Here is a 7,172-nt window from a genome sequence, read left to right as displayed (position 1 = left end):
TTACGGATTGGATTTGATTTTTATGTGGTTTTGAAAATTTATTCAACATGGTTATCAAATATTTTGACTCAATGTGGAATTATGCAAATTATCGATATATGTGACTGGAAATAATTGATGCGGAATTTCACTTGAGGAAACAAATTACTCAAGGTGCCTATAAAGGTGGAATTACACTCGAGGAAATAATACTCGAGGTGCCGAGGACAGCTATGCTGGAATTATTAGGCAGAAACTGAAGGTCTTTAGAGATCTTAAGTGTCACAACAAGCAAACATATTGAGGGAAGGTATATTTCTTTGGATTTTCTACCTAGTATTAATATGGTTGCTAGTCCCCTGACTAAGCTTCTTACTCAGGAGGTATTTGGTAAGCTTGTTAATAATATGGGCTTACGGATATTTGAATGATCGTTTTGGACAAGTTGGAGATGTTGGAATTATGTGTCCTGCAACTATATTCAAATTACTAGGAATTACTAATATTCGAAATACCTCATTATGCAATTATACATGTATTTATGCATGGAATTACTTTACATGATTATCTTGGAATTATCACTTGTTGGAACGTACTTAAATTATATGCTTAAGGAAGCTGGTCGATTATCAGTGGAATACAATATGCTATATATATTGGAAAGACTACCCGGGTACAGTGATAATCGGGAGGAGCTAGATCATACAGTTAGATTACAGCCCTAATGTTGATCTACATAATTAGAGGAATTTACACTCTATTATGGCGTGTTGCTCACAAGCACGTGCTCCGGGGACACAACGGGTAGAATCCATTAACAGAAAATTTTGATCATGGTTGGTAATTTGGTCTGGAGTCTATCCCGGAAAACTAGTTGAAAAGACTAAGAATCTTATCTGTATAAGAGATGGACTCTTTGGAAAAACAGTATAAGAAGGTCCCTACCCCCTTGCCTCAGATATGCGAATTGTGAGCGGCACCACATATAAGCGCAGATGAATTAGGGGGTAGACCGCAAAACCCTAAATTTCTAACATCGCCGCCATCGACTTCCCGTCCCTCGCAACCATGTATCACGAGGAGGTCGATGACATGGGCTCTCTCCAGGACATGGAGGCTGCCATATGCAGCAGCAGCAGGGACCTGTCAACGAGCTCGATCGCGTCCTGTTCCCTAACGCCAACGGAAATGTGGTGGTCGCCGCTGAGGCCGGCTCGGACCATTGGGAGGTCCTCCACCACCGCCACGAGAAGCTCTCTATCCGGAACACCTTGCTCTTCCAAGGGAGGCTCTATGCCACCACTTTACACCCGCCGTCACTGGAGATCCTGCAGCTGTACCCTCCCGGACCAACACTCGATAACATGGTCGCCACGGTGTCGGGCGTCGTGCGCTTCTCGCGCTACAGTGACACCCTCCACCTTGTGGAGTCCGCCGGACGGATGCTGCTCGTCGTCCGGCATGTCATGGGTCGAGTAACCCCAAGTGAGCGGCAACTGATGACATTCGTGACCTTCGCGGTGGACTTCGACGACGAGGACAACAACGGCGGCCGCCCGACGCTGACGCCGGTGAGCGGCCTTGGCGACCGTGCACTGTTTCTCGGCGGTGACGTATGCCTGTCCGTCTCGGCCAGGGACCTCCCTTCGCTGAGCAGCAACTCCGTCTACTTCTCCACGCCCTTCTAGCCTCCTCAAGTGCGCTCGGTGGCAGCCGCTGATCCTGGCCGTTGGAGGCGGTCCGAGGAGTTGGCGACGGAACGCCAGATACACGACAGGAAGGAGAGGATCCGACCCTCGGTGCTCCCCTTCACCATTGCCGATCATCTCCTCACCTTCTGCCACCCTCGTGAGTGGACCAAAGGGCTAATTTTCCACAAGTACCATGTCATACCTGAATCTTAAGGAACTGCGGAACAAGATCAGGGCAAAAGACCTGCAGCTGTGGCTTCCACTCGTCCCGAGCAATCTAGAGTAGAGGGTTCAAATTAAGATGCAAAAATGGTCTTCCAGAATCAAGTAAGCACTCAATAACTGAAGGATGAGTCTTGTAAATCTTTTTTATCGACCGACTGTGGTCTTTTTACTTTCAATTTAGTTGACGCTGGTGAACTACTTTTGTTCTTTTTAGTAAAAATATTTTTTACGCTGCAACGGCGGGCTTACGCCGGCCTGAGCAAATATATTAAATCAACGTGAAACTTACAACTAGGTGAAGAGGAGGTACAAGGTGAGAAGGGGGAGGGGAGGGGGGATGGGGGGATGGTGAAAAAACAGAAAAGCTACATTCTCCCAGCTAAGAGCAACATCATTGATCTCCACTCTAGGAGAAGAGACCTCTTTAGCTCGGAGGAGCATCTATTAGACCATAACATGAGATCGTTCACGCAGGCGCGGAGCAGCTTGTACGCATCCTGTATTTCAGCTCTGAACACTTGCGCATTTCTTTGCTTCCAGATATTCCACGGGATAGCGATGATCACCGTAGGTTGGACTTTGTCATTCATCAGTGAGCCCCAGCATGTTGCGATGGAGTTGGGCGTAGTATGGCAGAGAGAGTTGAGCTCAGCCCAAACTTGACGAGTTTGGGTGCACGTGAAAAGCAGGTGGTTGATAGACTCAGAGTTGTTGCAGAAGGGGCAAGAGGACGTAGTCGCAATGCCCCTCCTGAATCTTCGTTCGTTGGTGTAGAGCATGTCTTTGTGTGCGAGCCATAGGAACAGCCGACACTTGTTTGGGGCATAGTTCTTCCAGATTGCAGGCGCCATCGGATCCACTGGTCGGTCCATCCATAGTGCCCCGTATGCGAAGGACGTGGTCAGAGGTTTACCTTCGAGCCTGCTGATTCTCCGGTCAGGTACCTGTTCATTCAAGGAAAACATGGCGAGGATAGAGCGGATAGATTCGAGGTCTCTCTCTACAGCATGCGAGAGTCGTGGGGCGTGGTAGGTGTTTAGTTGTGGGTGGGCTAGAACAGCTGCAATGGAAGCGTTAGGTCTAAGAGTGTGGGAAAAATGGTCGGGAACTGAACTGCTAGAGTGGTGGTGTGGTTAGGGATCCATAAGTCAAGCCAGAATGTCGTGGAGCGACCATCGCCAGGGATTACCCTGGTGATAGCACGGAGCAGAGGAAGACCCTTTGCCATGTCGTGCCAGATAACAGTGTCAAGACGCGCTGGGTCGCCAAGGTCACGATGGTGGCTCCATCCGTCGGTGGAGGCCAGGTGGTTTGGCTCGGAGGTTATGCAGTGTGAGTGAATTTTGAGAAGTTGTTTGAGGAGAAAACACGGGTTGAACTGATGCAACAACAGAAACCCAAGATCCCCACGAGAGAAGGGAGCACAGACCGCATCCCACGCAACTTTACACTGACCCCCAGAGATCGTATCCTGTCCTGCCTAGAAGAAAGCCCGACAGCGACTATCGATGGCCTGGATTGTACCTAAAGGAAGTAGAAGATCAGACATCGCATAGAGTGGGAGGGCACAAAGGACTGCCCACACTAGGATTGCCCTGCCGGCTAAGGATAGGAGCAGGCCCCGCCAACCAGCGAGTCTTCGATCCACTTTGTCTCTGATGAAGAAAAAAGCCGATAGGTTAAGCTTGTGAGTGGATAGAGGGAGTCCCTGATAGCTTTGAGGGAAGGAGGCCACAGGGCAGCCCAGCACCGCAGCCATAGAGGAGGCGAGAGCATCATCCACATGAATAGGGGCAAAGGTGCTCTTGTGAAAATTTATTTGGAGCCCGGTGGCGGCCGAGAATTCTAGTAGAATTGATTTAACATGAGTTAATTGCTCCAAGCTAGCCTTAAGGATAATTAGAGTATCATCGGTGTACTGAAGGAACGGGCATGGGAGAGAGCTGTCCAGAGGGTGGTGAAGGAGCCCCGAAGCTGATGCGTGCAGAATAAGATGCCGAAGAATGTCGGCGATGAGGATAAATAGGTACGGAGACATGGAGTCGCCCTGGCGCAATCCTTTTTTGCAGTGAAACCAGGGCCAAGGGTCCCATTTAGGAGCACAGAGGATTGGCTCGATCTATTTAGTTGCTCTATCCAGGAGCACCAAAGTGGGGGGAAACCTTTCGCCTGCAAGACGGCTGCAATGGCATCCCAAGATATTGAGTCAAAGGCTTTTTGGAAATCTAGCTTAAGAACAATAGCAGCCTTTTTGCGCTTGAAGCAAGAATGGACGATATCCGCAGCATACGTGAAATTGTCTGCGATCCCTCTACCCCGGACAAAACCAGATTGGTCATGGTGGATTATATGGTTGATGAAAGGTTGAGTCCGGTTAGAGAGGCATTTGGATGTGATTTTTATAACACAATTTTGCAGGGACACAGGGCGGTAGCTCCCTGGTTCATTGGCGCCAATTTTCTTGGGGATGAGAACTATGAAGGCTTTATTGATCCGTTTAAGATCCGTGGAGCAGCTGTGGAACACGTGTAGCAGACTGAGAAGGTCATTTTTTTACCAAATCCTAGTTGGCTTTAAAGAAGGCAGGGCCCAAGCCATCCGGTCCCGGGTTGGTGTTGTCATTCATGCCCCAAAGAGCGGATTTGATTTTGCATGGAGAGAAAGGTCGGATAAGACTGGCCGCATCAAGGGAGGAGAGGGCAGACGAGGCGACGAGACTAGGTAGATCAAAGTTGATAGAGGAGGCGGCAGGGGTTCCAACCAGATTTTTGAAGAAGTGAAGTAGAATTTTTTCTTTCTAATTGTGGGAAGAGAAGCTCGATCCCTCAACCATCTGGGACTTGATCTGTTTCTTGCGGAATCTGACAGAGGCGCAGGTGTGCAGGTAAGCGGAGTTTTCGTCTCCAAGAGTGCACTCCCTAATTTTTGCACGCTGACTCCAATAGATGGACAAAATTTTATTGTGGCGGTGAAGGGAGAGCTTGACCGCTACGCGAAGTTGAAACTCCTCTAGTTTGTCCAAAAAAAGTGATGGTGGTTGAGAAGTTTTTTGCAATGGTTTTGGGAGATTTTGCGTTGAAAGCCCATTGTTTAGCCATGCATCTAGTCCTCTTAATTTTAAGGCAAATCTTGCCCGCAGGGTCCAGGTGGCCGTGGTTGACGCTAGACCAGTTTTTTTTCACCAAGTCTTGGAAAAGGGGGTGGTGTAGTAAGTTGTTGTTCAAGCAGAACACCCTAGACTTAGGTATCGACGTGGATGCCGGCAGGCAGATAGGCACTTGGTCGGAGGTAGTCCGAGAGCAAGATATTAGCGAGGAGTCCGGGAAGGATTGGGACCAAAGTACGTTGATTAAGGCGTGGTCTAGCTTAACCAAAATGGGATTGTCTTGTTAATTGGACCAAATGTATATGCGTTCGAGTAGAGGGAGATCTTACAGCTGCAACAAATGAATCATGGAAGAAAATAGCATTGCCTCGGCGTGATTAAAATTCACGTTCGATCTCTCGGAAGGGTGGAGAGTCAAGTTAAAGTCGCCGATGATAGTCCAGGGGCCGGTGATCATCGTCTTGAGAGTAGATAGGGAGTTGAGGAAAACAGGCTTTAGCGAGTGATCACAAGGGTCGTAAACATTAGTGACCACAAAGGAGCGGTCAGTCGCCCTGAACTCGAACCAACATGTTAGTGAGAAGATGTCAGGATGAGTTTTAGTGCAAATGACAGAGTCGTTGTCCCAAGACGTGAGCAGCCCACCCGAGGCTCCATGAGATGGACAGAAGTGAAAATTCCTAGACAAAGGCGGGAGAAAGGTGGAGGCTTTAAAAGTGTCTACGTCCTGGAGTTTGGCCTCTTGCAAACAAATAACCGCAGAGGGGTTGCTTAACAAAGCCGAGTTCACATCATTACATTTGTCCGGGCGACCCAGACCACAGACGTTCCAAGATAGAATACGTAGGTGTCTATTCATTGGGAATAGCCGGATACAACAGAGCAAAGAGCAAGGACCCGAGGCAAAAAGTAGAGATAGACACCGAATAGAGGTTGACCCTAGAGGCCAGCAAGCCTAGCGCAGGCAGATAGCAGAAACCTAAATAAGAGAAGAGGAAAAAAAATAACTCGGGGTAGCAGGTAGGCCGCCAGATGCCCTCCAAAGAAACTAAGGCTAAAACTAAAAGGGGAGCCTAGTTCAAGATTAGCGAGAGGTCGAGAGCATCCAGGGATGGAACCGCAGGTGTACATGTCGATGTCACACATCATCGTTGATCGGGGCCACCTTGTGGAGGTCGATCTCGCTGACCCCGCATGCGTTGGCGAACTGAAGCACATCCTTGCGAGGCAGAGGGGGGCCCGCCATCCGCAGCCAACTCCATCAGTTCCACGACTGGGATCAGTGCGTCAGGGGCTGTGCTCGACCCCTCGCGCCGAAGTTTCTTCCGCAGCTTAGCCTTCTCCAGCATGGTCAAGCGGTTAGGGTTTTCCGCTTGCTTGAGACGGGCACTACGCCTAGAGTAGATTATGGCTGGAGAAGCAGCGCACAGCAGCATGGAAGGAAAGGCAGCGGGCGACGGTGGTGGCAAAGCCACCAGAGCAGTAGAGGCGTCCTGGACCGCTACGGCACCGTCCACCAGCATGGGGTCCGGGCTGCCGCTGTCGAAGTGGTCGATGGCAGCGAAGACCTTGTCAGTGCCGGTGAGGACGTTTCTGAAGCCACGACCGCGGATGTCTTAGCAGAACACCAAGACATCGGTGAGCGGCATGCGGCCGGCGCCCACCGTGGCCACCCTGTCCAGGAAGCCAATGGAGCAGGAGGCAAGGTTGGTGACGATGAGTTTGGGGGAGCCCGCCGGACGCATTGGGATGCGGTAGAAGCCGCGCTCGTCATTCTCGCCGGTGACATGAACGTCGTAGAAGCCGGCGTACAACTTGATCTCCACCTTCTTCGGGCGAGCGTCCAAGGGCACAGCCCGAACCATGGGCTTGTGATTAGCCATCATGGTTAGGCCGCCCGGCAGGTGGACCACCCTATCGCAGTGCCCCGCGTCAGTTGGGGGAGGAGGAGGTGGCGCAAGGGCGGGATCCATCCCAGCAGGGAAGTCACTGTCACCACCATCTCCATCGCCATTGTTGCCCCCACCACCAAAGAAATCGTCGCCGGAGTCAGAGACAGGGAAAGCAGGGTCGGGTGGGAGCTGCTCTGAACGGATGACAAGAATGGCGGCAATGGCACCAAGGCCAGAGAAGCCATGGACCGAGATCGAGTGCGGCACGTTGGTGAGGCT

General features: G+C 50.6%; 1 pseudogene; it reads right to left on the bottom strand.

The window, feature by feature from the left end:
* Positions 1-2,260: 2,260 nt before the first annotated feature.
* On the bottom strand, positions 2,261-6,247 carry LOC147978585 (uncharacterized; annotated as a pseudogene).
* Positions 6,248-7,172: the final 925 nt, after the last annotated feature.

Source organism: Triticum urartu, chromosome 3A (assembly GCF_056163025.1).
Source record: "Triticum urartu cultivar PI428250 chromosome 3A, HENAU_Tu73, whole genome shotgun sequence".
Lineage (NCBI taxonomy): Eukaryota > Viridiplantae > Streptophyta > Magnoliopsida > Poales > Poaceae > Triticum > Triticum urartu.
Note: the sequence above shows the minus strand (reverse complement) of the source record. Positions and strands in the feature narration are given on the sequence as shown.